The 10,898-nt window shown below is 33.1% G+C and overlaps 1 long non-coding RNA gene across 1 annotated transcript; it reads right to left on the bottom strand.

Annotated features, from left to right (window-relative positions):
• Positions 1-984: 984 nt before the first annotated feature.
• On the bottom strand, positions 985-5,321 carry LOC308653886. Its single transcript, XR_014023125.1, has 3 exons — positions 5,247-5,321; positions 2,704-2,774; positions 985-1,066 (listed from the first exon to the last, which is right to left on the bottom strand). It is a non-coding gene; the product is annotated as an uncharacterized lncRNA (long non-coding RNA).
• Positions 5,322-10,898: the final 5,577 nt, after the last annotated feature.

The raw sequence follows: 10,898 nt of genomic DNA, 5'->3' as shown, positions 1-10,898 counted from the left end.
GTTGACACATATGGGAGTTGTTCAGTTCGATGGACTCCCAACACCTGTTCTTTTTTTCCAGGTGTTGTAGAAGTCAATGAGTACCAATTGTTTAGAATTATTGAAAGGGGTCATTCATTTCTGATCCAAGAACTCTCCCTCAACTGACTGCCTGTGATATTCACTTTCAAATAACTCATAGAACTGGAGGAATCTGGCCTATAGGAGTCCAACACTGAATCCTCTACCTTAATTTCATATTTTCAATCGAGCCTCAATCTCCTCTGTACCCTGTCCCCCAAATCAAAGCTGTATAAAGATTCAATATGTCCACTGGTCATTTCATGAGGTTGTGGTTTTGGTGATCACTCCATAACCAAGTCTGCTCTAATCCCCATTCTCATATCCTGTCATTGGAAATAGCAGCATTGTATATGTTGTCAAATTATGTATATGGCTGTGGGAACATATGTTTATTTGTGGTAAACTCAAGGTAGCTCTGGATGACCTAGTATTTCATTTTTTAATGCCATTCTCACCAATAGGAAGAAAAGAAAAGTGGGAAAAAATAGCACTGTATTTCAGACCAGGTTTGGTACTGGAAACTCATATATTCTCCTCACAATTTTCATATGCTGCTCTCCCTCTTTCTAATGTATGACCTGAGTTTCCCCCTTCAGAGTGCACATCTGGTTCTTTTTTATCCATTTACTCCCTGCACTCTGCTTTGCTCATTCTTCATTCCACTTTCTACTTTTATCTTCAGTATTTCCCAACATTGCTCTTATCAGGTTTTGAAATAGAATTAATAGTTTGGATCATCTGATCACACTCTGAATTTTACCTGTCACTAAGACATGAGAAGATATATCCCTATTACCTTTCCCTTTTGGTCCAAGTATTTAGTACGTTCGTATCCTCAATTACTCAAATATATTTACTGCTTAGAATTTTTTAAAAAAAATATTTTGTCTAACAAACATTTTAAAAATATGTGGCTCTTACCTTCCACAATATGCTTTTCCATTTGAAGTGCATCCCAAGAAAAATGATCAAAGCACTTTGGTGAACAAATCTCACAGATGCGCTGTTAAAATTAATGTCAGTGTTGAGTTGCAGAGTCTTAATTACTATTTAAATGCAGACAGCTAAATTTCCACTTTTAAAATCTATAAGAATAAATACTAGACAAGTACATGCTTAAAAATTAAACAATTTGAAAGAATTTTGTATATCCTCTCCAATTAAGCTTAACTTTCAATGTTATGGCTAATGACTCTAAAACAAGAATGCAAAGACAGAAGAAAACATTCACTGACAACATACTAAATGATGTGTATAACTTCACAAAGATATAACATCTCTACACCTAACCATACTCAATATTTTCTACCAAAAATAAGAGAATATTTAAAAATATTCTTAGAAATACACCTGATGTTAGACAGCTTTAAACATTTGAAACATTTTAAAGACAAAGTATTTTGTGTTAACACTAATATTTGATAAGACAATTTGAATTATTGTATGCTGAGCAGAAATGGAGCATTCTCACATTTGCTTCATTTTAGCTAATCAAAGACTTCAGAAATGTTAATATCTTTTGGGAAAATTTTTACTGAGAGGAAAAATCATTTAACAAAGTACCAAAATAGTAAGAAAAATGTTCCTTTATTTTACCTGTATATAACAGCGAACATTATGGGGGAGAGTATGCAGCAATTTCCAGTTAGGAAAGAGCTAAGGAAAAGTGTACCAAGGGAGAAAAATGGGAGTGCATAAGCACACTGTGCTTGTCAGCTGCTCCCTGGATTTGACACAGTTCAACTGGTGTGTGGCTGTATGTTGAGGTGATGCTATAAAACACTGCTGTATAACTATAGAGAGCCAGATACCAGATGAAACCCAGAAGTACTGGGTTCTATAAAAGAATTTACCAAAGAATCAGACTGCATTAGTGTCAGAACAAAACTGGTTAGGGTGAAGAGGGAAAGTTGCCCTCCAGGAGGCCCAGTGAGGGAATCCCAGCCATTTCAACAAAAGCTCATGCCACTCAAGTTAAATGAATGGTTTTCAGAAGAAGGGACCTGGATTCTGCCTGACAAGTCAAGGGAGCACAGGTGCAATGAAGACTTTTCCCTGCAGTTTCAGAGTGCCTGGCCAGGACCCATCTTCATTAGGGCTCTTATTTTCTTGGTTTTAGTCATGAGAGATCAGAAAAGCCAGGCATTTGATTTCAGAGTTCCAAGACCCACTGTGATCTGACTTCTCTAGGCTGGAAGACACCCACAAAAAGAGTGTGGCTGAGTCAACAGAAGTTAAGACACAATGAAATATTTGAACCATGAGATGTGACCACACTTAAACATGAATACATTCAATGGCCACTGCTGTTACATTTGTTCATAATTTCAACCAGTTATCAATTATTCTCATATTTGATCATAACTCATTGATCATTTAAGGAGGATAGCCAAATGGAAGCACAAACAATAAAAAAAATTCTCCTCAATCCCAAGGATGAAATTGATCTATGATCTACCATGAATTCTGAAATTATTTGAAGATTCATAACCAGTTTGAATATTTTTAGAACTATGAAATAATTGATGATCTTCCCATTCTAACTTTGCTTTGAAAGGTAATTTCATTTGACCTATTCTTCATTAAGAAAGCAATGATAAGTATAGGAAGTCAGAAACTTGAATTTAAGTGTTTACATACCTTTGACTGCTGGTGTTCAGTACCATCAAGAGTATCTTGCCCTTCCTTTGGTGTCACATCTAAATGTGGTTCTGCTGATGAAAGTATAGATTTACTCACATGGCATAGAACAATTATAAAGATGGGTCCTCTAGCATAATAAAAATAAGTATATCTAACAATAATTTATTTATATTTTCCCATATCTGTATTTACATTAAGCTTAACTGTTAGCTGAATACTTACTTTTAAATTTATATTGCCACTGTGTGTGAGTGGGTGTGCTCCTGGAAATGAACCCATGGACTTGTGCATGTATTGCAATATTCTGCCACCGAGTTTCATCCCTAGGTCTTTAATAGTATTTTGAGACACTGTCACTCAGCATTCCCAGGATGGCTTGAAAGCTGCAATCCTCCTGCCTCAGCCCCTCACATAGCTGGGATTACAGATGTGCTTCACTGCACCCAGCTATTATTGACTTCTCTAGGAAATACTGAGACTAATCCAAAACTTTAAAAACCTCTTGGGAAGCTACTACAAGTCACCAGGTTCAATGCACACAAGCATGTCCAAGATTTACCACTCAAACAAATGGAAAGTCCTCAGAAACAAAATTTTAAAATCCCATAGAAATATGACAATTCACACTGTTTACCAGGCTCTGCCTCAGAAGAGGAATTTTGAAACAGCCCCTCTCTTCAGTACTAGTAATTTCCAACATGACTGATAGCATTACACCTTTATCAATTATGCCAATTTCCTCACATCTGAAATGTTTTTGTCTTCTATTCTGATAGATTTCTTTTCTTCTTTTATGACTCAGACCTTTCATGGAGTCTTGCTTAATTATGTCTTTCTCTGCTGACATAGGGTGGTGTTTGTTTTATTTTTGTTTTTATATCTATTACACTTTAATGAAGACTGATAAACAATAAAGTATTTAAGATTTACATTTAAGATTAAAGAGTCCAACAGTTTCATTTCTCCTTAATCAAAAGAATCACTATTATCCTTTGTGCATATTTGATTATATGACCTCTGTAACTCTCTCTATATCATGTACACAAAAAGAATGAGAAGTTATACTCAATTTCTGCATGATGTGTCAAATGCGTTCTCCTGTCATGTATAACTAATTGGAACAAAATAAGTACTACAGATAATATAATAGGATAATGAGGTCCTATGAAGATTTTCTGCCCATTTCTAGAAACCTGAGTTGCTTTGCATTTTTTAAAATATTTTTTCAGTTGTCAATGGACCTTTCTTTCATTTATTGATACGAGATGCTGAGAATCAAACCCAGTGCCTCCCACATGCTAGGCAAATGCTCTGCCACTGAGCCACAACCCCAGCCCAGCTTTGTGAGTATTTTTAAAGTACATACAATTTTTATTTGTTCAATTGTGTTATACATGACATTAGATTGTATTTTGACATATTTACACAAATTCAGAGTACATCTTATACTAATTAAGATCCTAACTAGTATTTCTATATGATTTAAGTGAAATAACCCCCATCCCCCCCAAAAAAACCCCAAATATTCCCTCTGATATGTAGATGCTAACACACAACAATGGGTGGGGGTAAACTAGGAGTTAGATTAGAAAAGGGGAATGAAGAGAATGGAGCAGGAACAGTGGAATGATTCTGATATCACTTTCCTATGAACATAGTCTGGTGTTTCTTTGCTTGGTCCTTTCTTAATACTTTATTAATTTCTTCTACTGATTCTTCACAACTTCTTCTGTAAATTATTCATTTACAAATTTCACTCTTTACTCATGTGTTGGAGAAAATAAATTTATCAGTCAACTTTGCCAACAATCTTTACGTGACCTAACAATTGACTGAGCTCCTGGAATGTGCTATTGTGGATAAAATTTGTCAGAAATGTGGCCTGAGCTGTTTCTTATGGTGTGTAGTTAATAGCCATGGGCAGGAAATGGTGAAAGCATGAAAGTTGCAAGAGAAAAAGACAACAATTCTATGTCAAAAAATATGGAGATTAATGAGGAGTAATGACAGGGAACATTAAAGACAAGGGTAAGGGTTAAATATACAGAGTTAGGCATGATTTGTATAAAGAAAGATTTATAGTTAACTTTAAAATACTTGGACTAGGGCTGAGGTTGTAGCGCAGTTGTAGGGCAAGGTTAAGTGCTTGCCTAGCATGTGTGAGGCACTGGGTTCGATTCTCAGCACCACATATAAATTAATAAATAAAAGTTTTCCATCAACAACTAAAAAAAATTAAAATATTTGGACTATCATATTGTACACAGTGGTTCATACTCATATTTGCACTGTAGCTAGAACACTACAAATGCCATGGGCAGGAGCAATGTGAGGTACATAAGCATAAACAGTGGTGAAGGCAATGGTACAAAATAAACAAGATATCAACCTGAACTGGGGAAATGTTTCCAGATACAAGATGCAAAGTTTTCAGTGCCAGTATAAAATGAAATTTTAAAATGAATTAAAAGTATACAGACTGCAAACATTTCAAATGTTTTCATACACATCTTTCCAGAGAACTCATATTACAGATTTACCTGATTTAAGTATCTTTGCATCCTTCATCCATACTGATTGATTGGGAGGAGTATCATTTATTTCAAGGAAGGCCTAAGTGATTTTGAAAAAAATATATTAAATAAATGTTGTGTATTTCAAACAAAAGATAGGTAATATGGCAAGCTTAATTTTACAGTATAGAATGCTCCACAGTCTCAATTTGTGCATGTTTTTGGGCAGCTCCTACTGCAGCCCAACAAATATTTCCATGTTCAAGACAATTTATTTCTGCTTCTGAAAATGGTTCTGTAACACTTCCTGGTAGGCATACAGGAGGGTATGTCACAATAGAGACTCCAGTCTTCTTGGACTAGAATTGAGAACAAATAAGGAGACGTAGTTGCTAGCCAGAAAACCTAGAAGACTGATTAATTCTAAAAATAGATGTTGTAGAAATAAGCATCCACTTTTTAATTACATCAGCAAGGAAAAATTGTCTAGGTCTTGAATTTTTTTTAGTTTTTTATATCTTTAATCATTATTTATGTTTTAATCTATTCATTGTCTTTTCCTTTTTTCAATTTTTTTTGTACTTGTTTTCTCATCTCTCATTTCTATTTGCATCATTTCCCTTTTTCATTTTCACCCTCATTTTCCTCCTGTAGATTTTACCTTCCACCACTTTTTCCTTCATTTTTAAAAATTTTTTAACTTTTTCTCTCTTGGAATATTAATTTTGGAATCACTTATACCAATTTTTTGTGCTTTCTGCATTATTAACACTCTCTTCACATTGGTTAGATAATTTAGAGTCATCATTTTAAACATATTTTCTTACATATTAACAAATGCTTTTCTTTGAAGTTGTTGCTCTTCCTGGTGACATTCTCTTAGAAATTGTTTTGAATGAATGATCCTATCACTTTATCACATCGAGTCAGAGCTTTGAAAATATGACTTAACTATATCTCAGGACATATTCAACAGAGAAATCTCAATACAATGACTCACGTCAAATATCAGATGAAAAATCAATCCAAATACATGCACAAAACAGTATATTAACATAAGTAACATGAGGGAACAATACAATAAGAAACCAGCAAGGTTTCTATTTCCACAACAACTCAATTTACATATCAACATTGTCAAACAGCTGAACAAAGAATTTAAAAAATTGACTGTAAAAAAATCAAGGAACAAAGAACACTAAGAAATTATTAATTATAATGTAGATTTTTAAGAAAAATTCCATCACATCAGAAGGTAGCTTTATTTATATGTATTTTTTAACAATGTTTACCTTATTCCTTCCATGTGTGTGTGTATGTGTTGTGAGAGAGAGAGAGAGAAAGAGAGAGAGAAAGAGGGGGGGGGGATATATATGCTGGCTGTTCTGATTATTTGTATAATAATCAAATTATTATATAATTTGATATATATTATATATGATATGTTATATAATAATTTGATATATATTGTATCATATATTATATATATATATATATATATACACACACATATTTGTCTTGTGTTCTCATATTTAGAACACATACACACACACACATACATTTGTCTTGTGTTCTCTCATATTTAGCATTTTTAATGTAATTCTCTTTTGCTAGCATTGCCTTGTGAAGGTACAGATTTATTGGATTGTTTGATATTCTATTATTTTCATGTGTATATTTTACTTATTTCTCTCCCAATATTATCTTTTACTCTTGGCCAAATTCTAATATTCTCTCTCCCTCTCTCCAACACCATGATTTTTCTATTTTTCCCATTCCTCTGAATAAACATTGCCTGCTACTGCTCTTCTACATTCTCTTTTTTCACTTTATAAAATTGTGGTCTATTCTAACTTCCCATCAAATTTACTTTTTCCCTAATTAATTGCATTTTTACCATTGTTCAAAACTAAATGGTTTATATAGCATCTGCTCATACTACTATTTGCTTTTTTAACCAACTGAAAACAAGAGTTTATCATCAATATATTTCTTTTTTTATTTGTTCTTATTAGTTATACATGACAGTAGAATGTATTTTCACATATTATACATACATGGAGCATAACCTCTCATTCTTCTGGTTGTACATTATGTAGATTTACATTGGTCATGTAATCATATATGCACATAAGAATGTAATGAATGTCTGATTCATTCTACTATCTTTCTGTTCCCATCCCTCTTCCCTTTACTTCATTCCCATTTGTCTAATCCAAAGTACTTCAATTCTTCCCTACCTACCCACCCACCCTTATTGTGAGTTAGCATCTGCGTATCAGAGAGAACATTTGGCCTTTGGTTTTGGGGGATTAGCTTATTTCCCTTAGAATGATAGTCTCCTGTTCCATCCATTATCAGCAAATGCCACAATTTTACTTCTCTTATTGCTGATTAGTATTCCATTATATGTGTGTGTGTGTGTGTGTGTGTGTGTGTGTGTGTTATTTTTCTTTATCCATTCATCTGTTGAATGGCACCTAGGCTGCTTCCATAGATTAGCTATTGTGAATTGAGCTGCAATAAATATGTGTCTACATCACTGTAGTATGATGAGTTTAAATTTGGGGGGTATCTACTGAGGAATGAGATAACTATAACAAATGATGTTTCCATTTCAGGTTTGCTGAGGAATCTCCCTACTGCTTTCCAGAGGTTGTACCAATTTTCAGTCCCACTAGGAATGTATGTGAGTACTTTTCCCCTCACATTCTCACCAATATTGTTATTTGTATTCTTGACAATTGCCATTCTGACTGGAGTGAGATGAAATCTCAGTGTAGTTTTAATTTGAGTTTCATTAACTGATAGAAATATTGAATAGTTTTTATATATCTGTTGATCAATCATATTTCTTCTTATTTAAGTGCCTGTTCAGTTCCTTTGCCCATTTATTAATTAGATTCTTTGTTTATTTTGTGTTAATATTATTTGAAAATTTAGTATATCTTGGAGATTAATGCTCTATCTGAGATTCAGGTGGCAAAGACTTTCTCCAATTCTGTAGGCTATCTCTTCAAATTCTTGTTTCCTTTGCTATGAAGAAGCATTTTAATTTGATTCTAATCGATTTGTTAATTCTTGATTTTAATTCTTGCATTTTAGGAGTCTTTTTAAGGAAGTCAGTTCCTAAGCCAACATGATGTATATTTGGGCCTACATTTTCTTCTATTAGGCTCAGAGTTTCTGGTCTAATGCTCAAGTTCTTGATCCATTTACAGGTGAGTTTTATGCAGAGTGAGAGATAGAAATTTAATTTCATTTTGTTACATATGGATTTCCAGTTTTCCCAGCACCATTTGTTGAAAAGACTATTTTTTCTCCACTGTATGCCTTTCTCTAAAATAAGATAATTGTATTTATGTGGGATTGTCTATGTGTATTTTATTCTGTACCAGAGGTCTGCATGTCTATTTTGATGCTAACACCATGCCATTTTTGTTACTATACACCTGTAGTATAATTCAAGGTCTGATATTGTGATGTCTCCTGTTTCACTTTTATTGCTAAAGATTGCTTTATCTATTCGGAGTTTATTATTTTTCTAAACAAATTTCATGACTTCTTTTTTTTTCTATTTCTATGAAGAATGTCCTTAGGATTTAAATAAGAATTACATTAAATCCATATAGTCCTTTTGTTATTAGGACCATTTTACAATGTTAATTCTACCTATCCAAAAACAGCAGATCTTTCCATCATCTAAGGTCTTTTTAAATTTCTTTATTTAGTGTTCTTTAGTTTTCATTGTAGAAACCTTTCACTTCATTAGATTGATTCATAACAAAACTTTACAGAGAAGACAAAACTTTACAGAGAAGAAATATCAGTCTCTCTCAAGAAATTGAAAGAAAGGGGACACTCCCCAATACTTTTTATGGAGCTAGTATAACCTTGATACCAACATCAGACAAAGATGATCAAGAGAAGAAAACTACAGAATATTATCCCTGATGAACATACATGAAGAAGTTCTAAATAACATTGTCAAACTACATTCAAAAACACATCAAGAAGATACTACACCATGATCAACTGAGTTTCATTCCAGGGAAGCAAGGCTGGGTAAACATACATGAATCAATAAATGTGATGCATCACGTAAGCAAAATTGAGAACAAAAATCATGTGATTATCTCAATAGATGCAAAAAAGACCTTCAATAAAATTCAACACCCATTCATATTACAAAAAGTGGGAGAAGCTACAGATCAAAGGAAGTTACCTCATCACCATAAAGGCCATTATGACAAACCCAAAGCCAACATCATACTAAAAGGTGAAAAACAAAAAGGACTTCCACTAAACTTAGGAACAAGAAAAAGCTATCCACTCCCACCATTGCTATTCATTATACTCCTTTAAAAATGAACCAAAGCAATCAGGCCGGAAAATGAAATCAAGGGATATGAATAGGAAAAGAAGTCAGATTATCTCTGTTTACTGACAATATGATCCTATTCTCTCATTATGATCCTATATCTAGAGGGTCCAAAATATTCCACCAGAAGACCTCTAGAGCTTAAAAATGAATTTAGCAAAGTAGCAGGATACAAGTTAAACATCCATGAATGAATAGCTTTCCTATACCTCAAAAATAATTCATTTCAGAGAAAAGAAATCAGGAAGACAATCCCATTTGCAACAATATCAAATCAAATAAAAACATACTTGGAAATTAATCTAAATAAGGAGGATTATAGCTCTACAATAAAAATGATAGAACACTGAAAAAAATTGAAGACCTTAAAGATGAAAATTCAGCCCATGTTTGTGGATAGGCAGAATTAATATTGCCAAAATGGCCATATTACCAAAAGCAATATACAGATTTAATGCAATCCCCATCAATGATAACAATGATATTCTTCAAAGAGTTAAAAAAATTATTAAATTTATTTGTAAGAATAGGAGACTCAGAATAACCAAAGCAATACTAAGCAAGGAAAGTGAAGCAAGAGGTATCATTACACACAATGTAAAATTATACTACAAAGTTGTAGTAATAAAAACAGCATGGTATTGGCACCAAAAGAGGCATGAAGAACAATGCAATAACAGGGTCACAGAAAAACCCAGAAACCTCCACCATGTGACATTTGACAAAGATGACAAAAATATATCTTGGAACAAAGACACCCTTTTAACAAATGATGCTAGAAAATGGGACAGTTGTATATAGTAAAAGTAAAATTAGAACTCTGTATTTCACTCTGTACAAAACTCAAATTGAAATGTATCAAAGACCTAGAAGAAAACAGGAGTATCACTCAATCACAGAGGAGCTGACACCAAAATACTTTACATGAGCCACAGAGCACAAGAAATAAAACAGAAATCAATAAGTGGTATGGTATTAAACTAAAAAGTTTCTGCACTGCTTTGTAAACAATTAAGAGCATGAAGACAGAACTACAAATGGGATTAAATCTTGGAAAACTACTTTTTCCAATAGGATATTAATATCTACAATATACAAATCTACAAATAATGAAAAAAACCTTAACAGCACACACACATACACACAAAAAATCAAAATTAATAAATGGGTAAAATAACTAAACAGTAACTTCTCAATAGAAAAAAATCACAAAAGACCAATATATTATGAAGAAATATTTGACATCTCTAGCAATCAAGAAAATGCAAATCAAAATTATGCTTAGATTTCATCTGACT

This window comes from Spermophilus citellus, assembly GCF_964194105.1.
Source record: "Spermophilus citellus genome assembly, chromosome: 1".
In the NCBI taxonomy this organism is placed as follows: Eukaryota; Metazoa; Chordata; class Mammalia; order Rodentia; family Sciuridae; genus Spermophilus; species Spermophilus citellus.
The sequence above is the reverse complement of the archived record's forward strand: the minus strand, read 5'-3'. Positions and strand labels throughout refer to the sequence as shown.